A 9,916-nucleotide genomic window follows, 5' to 3' on the forward strand; every position below is an offset into this window, starting at 1 on the left:
GGATTTTATAGTCGTCTCTCTACAAGACTCCGGTCTCCATTTTATATTATAATATCTTTGCATCGATGTGGGAACAATTAGGTTGGTGGTGTGACAAAGGCTGTTCTGTGTTCTTCTCTCCATATCACATGTGTGGAGTGCTGGGCTAGACAGCAGGCTAGAGGTGAGTGGACTTGTTGGACGGCTGCTTCCACCAGAGCTGCAGGCGTGTTTGGTTTGGCTTTCCTCCAGAGGCAGAGGAACAAGGCTCTTGCACCAGTCCAAAGAGTCTCCATATGTGCATAAACTGAAAAAGTCCTATAATAGTGACCTCATGTGAAGGCTTTCTGGGTGATAGACGCAGACGGCTTTCCTGAACCCTCTTAACCCCTGCCTACAACCCGTCACATCTGTCAACAGAAGGCTGATGTGCTTTGACCACGGGTTCATGCATTGCACTTACGCATAAGACAATATGTATGCAATTTCCTACATTTGCATTGGGCTTTTTGAATAACATGGTGTGAGAAAGTTTTGGTGACCCCAGTGGCAATTTAGCGAATTGATCGAATTTCAATTGAACACTTTTCACTGCATTAATCAAATGCAACCAAAATGCAGTTTTCAACACTTTTGACAGTTTTACAAATGAAATTTGTGCAATTGTCTTGTAAAGGAACCAGTGGACAAGAAGTGGTCCATATAAACCTTGGTAGAAAAGGTAATTGAATTGTTAAAAAATTAAGCAGTACAATTTTTGCACGAGTTTGCAGAAATTTAAGTCTCTGTAATCTTTCATTAAGAAAATATTTAATTAAGTAGGGTTAATTTAAGAATTTAAATGACCAGCATAACAATGGCATAACAAATATTATATTAATGTACTAATATACTATATATATATATATATATATATATGAATCTGAAATTACACAAATCTGAAAAATGTAAAAATATATAGATGAATAATTGAAATGCATTAGTGTTAAATTAATATTATATAATATCATATTCTAAAACTACTTTATTTGCACTGTTTATTTATCAGTTTTAATGGATAAAAAAAAAAATCAATCTGGTCTGAAACCTCTGAACCCCACTGCATCAGAATAATATTTTTTTGTAATATATTTAAAAAAAATCTATTTCTGTATGTTAGAACAAAACTTTAGGAACAAATGGAGACATTGACGATTTTAGGAATTTTACCCGATTCAAAATAGCTGATATATAGGTTAATTAAAGCGGAAGGAATTTTCTTAGACCTAATTTCCACTTTCTGTTAATCTTAAAGGGGGTTTCAATAAAACATGGCTGATTATGCAGTAGAAAGGTGAAAAAATTTGAAATGGGTGATACCTGACTAGAGTAAATAGTGGCCACTCCCACCAGTCTGCTATAGAGACGCTTACCAGTCAAATCCTGCCTTGCTTTAGTAGGAACTACTTCTTAGCAAACTTTTGGTATAGTGTCAACTTATGTGAATGATTTAGAGTGAAATACTTTAGGTTTCCAGTGAAGCATCCAGCATGTTGTAGGTAGAGGCTAGAGGCTAAAGGCTGCAAAGCTGCGATGGAAATTCTGAAAAACCTCTGTGTTCGTAGTGAACATTTCCAACGGGATGACTACGAACACTGTGTTTTATGCCAAACGGAGGGGAAAAACTGAAAGAAACTGCTGTTCTGTCATAGTGTTCCATTTTTACCACAATGCCTTTAAAAGAGTAGACAAAGTGCGATACAATTTTCAGTGATAAACCTACCCCTACAGTAACAGTTATTAATAACCCTGTCAACCCCGAATGTCTGTGGGCGGGGATACAAAAATGAGGAAGTACAATCTATAGTTTTCCCGAAGCCCTGGAGCTGTCAAAAGTACGTCATCCAGCGAACTTTTGCTGACAAATAAACGTGAATTTCTCAGTCCAGGTAACACAGAGAATGACTAAATGTTGTTAACGTACATGTACTACCGACATCGTAACAATATAAAGCAGGTTGAAAATGGCGAAGCTACACTTTAACTCTTGCTCATACTTACAGAAATTACAGAATGCTTTTGGGTATAGTGGGCATGTTACACATTTCCCAGACTCCCTTTCAATGTCTAGTCTTCCTTCCACAAAGTATCGTAGGGTCCACAAATCATTTCCACATGACAGAGACGGAGAACATATTCTAATTTACACATCTGTGACTGATTTCAGGTCCTGGGCAATTTGCCCTCTTCATGGTTTTCATTCTTTACCCAGAGTGTGTTTGAATGCACTATAGACTCTACTATGACCAGCATAATGCTTTTGCTCTAAAGTGCAAACAGATTTTACAGTACAGTTAGACGATGATGTCCAAATGCATTAAAAAGATGTATATACCGTATCTTAAGCCCGTAATGGAAGCCTGTGTGTCAGGAAGTCAGAGCAACCACCCAGGTAAGACTGGGTGAAGCCGTTTACAATGACATAAAGAGCTGTCTTGTGGGTTTTCTATAAAGCTTTATTACGTGCGGACAGGACAAATGTGTGGAGCCAGAATACACATCAGGGTGGGATCTATACGTCCTAGCCAAAACCAACAAGAGCTGTGCAAGATGCTGAAATGATTTTCTAGTCACTGTTAGAGTACCTGCTTTCCACTTGATTTATTCACTTATTCATATAGTTTAATCTCTGTAGCATCACTCTGGGGTCTCTTTCTTCTCATATAATAAAATTATTTAAACTGAAATTAACATCTTATGTCCAATCTCTTTTTTTAAAGTAAACATATAATAAGTATACTTTAAAAAATAGGATAATCCAGGCGTTTAAAGCCAATAGCTTGTGTTGGAGTAAAGTCTTGAATCATTTCCCACTCGCTCTTCGTGTCAGCGCACACACTAAAGTTAAACAATAAACCAGAATAATAGATCATTTGCTCATCTACAGCATGTTTGGACAACTTTTGAGGACAAGATGAAAGATTTAATTTATGTCTGTCATTCTATTCCACACTATCAAAGGAGGCTGTGAGATGTTATGTTCTTCTTAAACCCGTCTTTCTGATGTGTAATTAGCATTAGTGCTGGCAATTACACGAAAACCTCAAATCACATCAAGAACAACTCGCCCTTAGCAGTAGAAGCAGCTGTACACTGGCAGTGAATCAAGCCCTCTCCATTCACTCCTCTACTTCCGTCACACCAATCTCCAGATGCACAAATCGGGGGAACCCCAAACAGAGGTGTGCTGAATCAGTGGCTAGGATCGTAAAAGTCAGACCTGATAAATATGTGAAGGCTTTTGTGCCATGACGTGTAACAGGATGGAGTTGCTGCTCACTTTGAAGCATTGCTTAACCAAAAATGGCTAAAGATGCTCACCCTGCGAAACTAACATGGGCTTCAGTTTAGAGTGCAAGTCTATCTATAAATACCTAGTGTATATCACATCCAGCACAAAGACATGCTTGTCTTTTATTGCTTTTTGAGAGGGTTTGTGTAAAGTGGTTTATGTTTTGTGCGTTAGCAAGCATAACTAAAAAAGAATATGACACTCTGTTGCAGCTTGTTAACCATATCATTGCTAACAATGTAAGGTTTTATTCCCCAAATAATATATCAAGCAAACTCCTGGAGCAATCAAGACACTTAAACTCATGCATGATTGCTAATATCATAACAGAGAAAGTTGAGAAATACATGCTTGCATTATGACATCCTTTAATGAACAGAAGCAGCAAAAACACCCGAATAACAGTGATTAGTCATGACTCTTGATGTTTTGAATAGGTCGCTGGCAGTAGGTTTGCCCTCTGTCACCCTTCTGCCTCTGTGTGATGCCTCTCATTTCTGTACACCAGCTGTTAAACATTGAAAATTTGGGGAATGGCATTACTTAGTGCACCCCTGAGGCACTGGAGCACAAATTGTCCTCAGAGTCCTAAACTGTAGGGTCTCTAAATTCTCTCTCTCTCTCTCTCTCTCTCTCTCTCTCTCTCTCTCTCTCTCTCTCTCTCTCTCTCTCTCTCTCTCTCTCTCTCTCTCTCTCTCTCTCTCTCTCTCTCTCTCTCTCTCTCTCTCTCTCTCTCTCTCTCTCTCTCTCCACCTGTGTCCCTTGTAGAACAGAAAACCTTCTGTTTCAGAATAACCCCATCATATATCTTCGACTAGTTCTATGCCAAGGGCTACAACCTTTTAGCCACTAGAAATAGTCATAGATGTTATATATTTCATATCATACATTTCTATAATTACCAGCATAACAAGAAAGTTATAAGTCATATTATATATACATACAAACTTTACATTTAATATTATAAGATATTAATGTCACGTGTAATCAGTTTTGTTTTTGTTTTCTCTGTGTTGTATTCTCAGTTTGCCTGCCTGATTTTCTAGTTAGTTTCCTTGGTTCTTAATTAGTTAACACCTGTTCTGTTTCAGTCAGTCATCCCCTGTGTATTTAAGCCCTGTGTATTTTTCCATTGTCCGGTCTCGTCTATGTTAGTAGATGTGTTACGTTATTCTCTAGAGATCTCCTGTGTTTTAGTTGGTGGATTATAAAGACTATTGTTTCTCTACTCCTTCGTTGTGCATTCTCAATACAACCACCTCCTGACAGAGGACCAGACCTATAAAGTATGGACCAACTGCTCTGTATGGACCAGGAGCAGCAGTCCCCCGAGATCCACACCTGAAAATTCTGTGCTGTTGTGCTTAACAAACTTCCCGGACCGTTCCTTGAGCACATTCTACCTCACACGTTTAAACGCGGAAACGAAAGCATGCCTACCAGGTGTGGGTCCTTGGGGGAATTTTGCAGAGTTTGTGCTTGAAAACAATAGACCAGCAAACACCATCTGCTCAGCGGAGATCATTTCCTGCCCCACTCTGAACCCAGAGCCCAGCCAGCAATCACCCTGCAGCACGGATATGACACCAGGGCCCACCGCAAACGGAGGGCTTGAGCCTGCCGTGATGCATGAGCCAGAGCCAGACAAGAGGACTAAGCCAGCCAGCCTGAGCCCCACTGTGAGTCTGACCAGGTGTGTAAGCCGGCAACATCGACACTGTGGGATTGCTAGAGGAGGATGCTTACCCTAATCTCCTGTCCCTGCTGGTCCCGTCCAGCACAAAGTCTCCTGTGTTTCCACTGGTTCTGTCCAGTTCAGAGTCTCTTGCGACCCTGCTGGTTCCACCCAGCCTGATGTCTCCAGAGTTCCCACCTAGCCTCCCTCTCCCGCCTCCTCTTCCAATGTCAGACAGTCATTTAGTCCAGCCCCTGCTGGTTCCCTTCAGCCCCTCGGCTTCTCAATTACGCCACTCTGTTGAGTGGATTTGCATCGAGTCTTCTAGCGTCGCCCAGGCAAGTGGATACCCCGGCTCTGCCTCCAGCCACTGATCCTATCACTCGACCTCGGCCTGTCGACCTCTCAGCTCTGCCATGGCTCCTCCCTCCCCCGGCTCCACCTGAGACCATCGTCCCTGCAGCTGCACCGGGCTTCCTCGTCCCTCCGGCTTCGCCTTAGTCCTCAGGCACTCTGGGTCCACCTTGGACGCTTGTCACTGCGGCTCAGCCTCCTGGACCATCGTTGTTGCCCGGTCCCATCTGCTCTCCGTCTGCATCTAGGGCTCCACTTCCATCGGACACGTCTCCGTCAGTTGTCCCCCTGGTGTCGTTAGCTAAGTCTCCACCTGTCCTCTGGGTTCCTGCATCACCACTTCTGTTCCTGGATCCTTCCTGGCTCCTTCCACCATCATTACCACCTTGGTTTCTCCCACCGTCATTCTCCTCGGTTCGCATTCACATGCATATCCTCTTCCAGACGCACCTTCCGGGAGGGGGGTGTAATGTCACGTGTATTCTGTTTTGGTTTTGTTCCTTTATGTCCTGTTCCTGGTTTGCCTGCCTGATTTGCTAGTTAGTTTCCTTGGTTCTTAACTGGTTAACACCTGTTCTGTTTCAGTCAATCATCCCTTGTGTAGCTCAGTTCCGTGTGTTCCTTTGTCAGGTCTCGTCTGTGTTGGTAGTTGTGTTGTGCTATTCTCTAGTGATCTCCAGTGTTTTCGTTTTTTTTTTACGTTTAGGAATTGTCTTGTGATGTCAGGGTGAGTTTGCCCAAGTTTGAGCTATTTATACTTACATATACTTACATTCTTACTTTTGATCTGTTTGCAGTTGCTCATTGCTGCAAAACAGGAGGACCAACTTAATGCCAATGATTTTGAAACGGAAAGCACAACAAGCACATTCGTGTGCACATACTTGCAGTCATATGGTGAAGTGAAGTTTTGAACCATTGCGTTACTATTCTTTCAAAATATTGCATTTGGGCTCTCATAGTTCCTTCCCTTAAACTCTCACTAGCATGCAAAGAGGAACCATTTGCAGACTTCTGTCTATTTAATGCATTCCAGCAGACCCCCTCAAGCTGCGTGAGTCAAATAAGAATGTTTTTGATTATAATCAGATCTGTGCTTCCTACCCTCAAAATTTCTGATTTATTGATTTGAATTTCATATACAATTTCCTTTTCCATTTGGATTACATAAAAAAACGAATAAACTGTGATGCATATTTTGTCAGTCATACATAAATGAAACAGGTAACATTTCTGCACTCAAAAAATGATGGCATGGTTTATTATGAACTATTTGCATCTTTGCATTTTATTTTATTTTATTGATGATAAATATGTAAACCTGGTTATTGTGTGTTTAAATACATTGTTTATTAGTACTATTACAGAAATCCTACCTGTTTAATATATGTATGGCTGTTATTTATCACATTAAGTTTATTAGTTCATTCATGTTAAAACTATGAACCGAATAGTTGGAAATTTGCAATTTAAAATATGTCTTCTTAAATATGTAAATCTTAAATTTAGACATAAATATTTTTGAGTGCACAAATGATCACAAACAGTCATTTCCAGCATGCCATATTGAAGTAAATATTAAAGCAGCTTAAACGTTTCAATGCGCTATTGGACAGGTGGCCGACTATGACCAAGAATGGTCTTTATTTAGCAAAACAACCCAAAAAAGGTAAGAATGATCCCACTTTTAACTATGTAAAAAATTTACCAAGTAAAATCCTCAGTGTACAAATTATTCTTGAGAGTGCAAAGGAGTTGGACTACAGAACACTGAGATGCTCGGAAAGGAACCTCAATTGCAGTTAAACACATTCCAAATTTCCTGGGCAACAAGACATTGATCATGGCCAGACAGATCCACATGTGTCGGAAAGGAGATGGTCTCATGCCTAGTGGCTTATACCATGTAAGGAAAAGACCTGACTTGGCACACGCGCGCTCCAGCGTCAAAGCTTTTCCACAGCTTGACGCCTGGATAACGTATGATAAACAGTATGTTGCGATGGAACACATTCAAGGAGTAAACCTCAAAACGGAATTCGGGATATCGGCCTTGCGCACAAAACAGCTGCAAACTTCCCCATACATATTTTTGATGGACCTACCCTAAGAAAGTTCAGCTTCGTTTTACTCTGACCTCACACCTTGGGAATGTTACATGTGCCAATTGTCCATCATCTTTGGTTAAGTGGTACACTCCAGTTCCAATATATATAATTCCATCCCAAAGTGTTTGCTGCATAATTCAAGGCAGCACTATGGAAAATTTGTCTTCAAATTACCTGCTTTTCAACATCTGGCAGCAATGAACTGTGTATTAAATGAGCAGTCTAAGGAATTGTGTCTCGTTATATATTTAACTACGAATGGTTCTAAAAGTCCAAATCCAGCTTCTAGCACAACTGAAATAACTATAGATTACTTTGAGTGCATAGTCTGGTCCGTGTCCAATTCACTCACACATGTCAGGATTAAGCTGACAGGAGGTTTCAACTGAAAATGTAATGGGTGATTGTGATTTTTAAATATCCTTTTTTAGTTTTGAATATTCATACTGGAATTTATGCCAATCAAAACAACCAGTTTGAATATCAATGTCTCTTTCCATGTTGTTGGATGATTCCTTTGAGCACAATGATTCTACCTGATCATTAATGGGCCCCTGCTGACCCAGCATCCCTTGCTCTCTGATTTCCCCCCTGAGTCTGGGCACTGAGGGCCAGCAGCATTCCCAAGCTTGATCCCATCCCACTCCGGAAACATAGGGCAGTACTCCTAACATCCTGCCCGCAGCCTGTGCCAAGGCCCTGTTATCGCTGTGTGCTGAATTGCCTCCAGATTCTGTTCAGCTGCGCAAAACACACACACTGCCGCTGTGCATTCCATACACTGCTTCATCTGTCACCAGATCTGCACTCTGGGATATAATACTGAGACATTCTCCCAAAAAAAAAAAAAAAAAAAAATGCCTGTAATGGTTTATTTACTCAATCTTAAACTGCAGACTGCTAGTTAAGTCGCATGACATGCATTCACCATGAAATATCTTGGGTCAAAATTTGTAATTATGCATATGAAATAAATGATTGTAAATAATAATAATTATTATTATTTTATTATTAATTAAAAAATTAGGATAAATAATTTTGGGCTATATTAATATTTATTTATTATTATTTTTAGATGAAATGTATTTATGGCCATTATTATTTTTATGTATTCATTTAATATTTTAGAAGAAATATTTTAGCCAAAAATTATTATTATTATTATTAAAATGTAATTAAATTAATATTATTAAAATAAATATATAAATATATATTTTTGTGTGTTACCTTTTATATTTTTGGTGTTTTTTTTTTTTTTTTTAACAAAAATAAAAAACTATAGGCTGCTTAATGGCAGGTTCAGTTGTGACAACTTACCCCAATACAGCATAAGAACATGCCTCACTATTGGTCAGTGTCTGAACAGTATCTATTTTCCTGGGAAATAACATAAAATAATAATTATTATTATTATTATCAGTATATATCATTATTAATAAAATGAAATATTTTTTTGCTAAAATTATTATTATTGTAATTATTTCGTTTTCGTTTTTTTTTTTATAATGTTTTTGTTACAATTATTATTGTTATTATTTAAATGTATCCCTCGCTATTGGTCAAAGTGTAAATAGCATCTATTTTCCTGGGAAATAACAGTGAAAATGTTCAAGTGCTAAAAGAGTAAAGAATGTTCAAGAGTAAAGAATGTGATAATTAGCCCCGGTCTCCCCTCTATACAATGAGCAGAAACGATTTTAAAGTAGTGTGATGCAGGTGTACTAAGAAAGCTGGCCGTTAAATGCAACACACACACACACACATAAAAAAAATATTTAAAAAAACTCATTAGAAAGATCCAAAGGCTGGATGAGCTCATGCTAAAAACAACTAGTAGTTAGTGATTTTGTGGGAGACCCTCCAATTAACTTGGACTGTAATTTAAAAGCAAAGGGAATCTACAGATGTTCTTGACAAGGGAGCAAGTGACAGGGGAAAACAGAACATTTTTCATACAATTCATTTGTCTTGCAAAGACAACAAATTTTACTTCTAGTAAATTAAATTGCCATTAGAAGCATGTTTTTATACATTAAAAGCATGATTATAAATGAAAGCATGTCCATTAAAAAAAAAAAAAAAAACATTTTAAAAGGCTAAAATGAAGCACTTTGCTTCTAACCCCTACCTGTAATGGACTGGAGCAGGTTTCAGTGCGCTTTCCAATTTAGTCTTCAAGTGTGATCGTGCTGCTGAAAGGGCACTGAAGGAGTTACATGAGTCGTGACTCCACATTTTATAAAATGTGCAGCATTTCAGACTCCGCCTCTGCTGAGCTTCATCACTTCAAAGCATTTGGTAGCAGTTTCCCTGCACTTTCCTCCATCCATAAGTAGCCTAATAGATCAGTGTCATATATTACACTTTTATAGCCTCCAACACAATTTGTTGCATCTTAGTTAAAAAAAAATCTTGCATTTAACCAATAAAATTTGTAAAAAAAAAAACTACATGAAAGCAAAACAACAA

General features: G+C 38.8%; 1 protein-coding gene across 2 annotated transcripts in view; it reads right to left on the reverse strand.

Annotated features, from left to right (window-relative positions):
* Positions 1 to 9,695, reverse strand: part of cald1b (caldesmon 1b) — a 29,796-nt gene extending 20,101 nt beyond the window's left edge. For both annotated transcript variants that reach the window (XM_082159198.1, XM_082159197.1), the window contains exon 1: positions 9,576 to 9,695. The gene's annotated coding sequence lies outside the window, so the exon portion shown is untranslated. The remainder of the gene's footprint in view (positions 1 to 9,575) is intronic.
* Positions 9,696 to 9,916: the final 221 nt, after the last annotated feature.

Source organism: Leuciscus leuciscus, assembly GCF_965113295.1.
Source record: "Leuciscus leuciscus genome assembly, chromosome: 25".
Classification (NCBI taxonomy): Eukaryota; Metazoa; Chordata; class Actinopteri; order Cypriniformes; family Leuciscidae; genus Leuciscus; species Leuciscus leuciscus.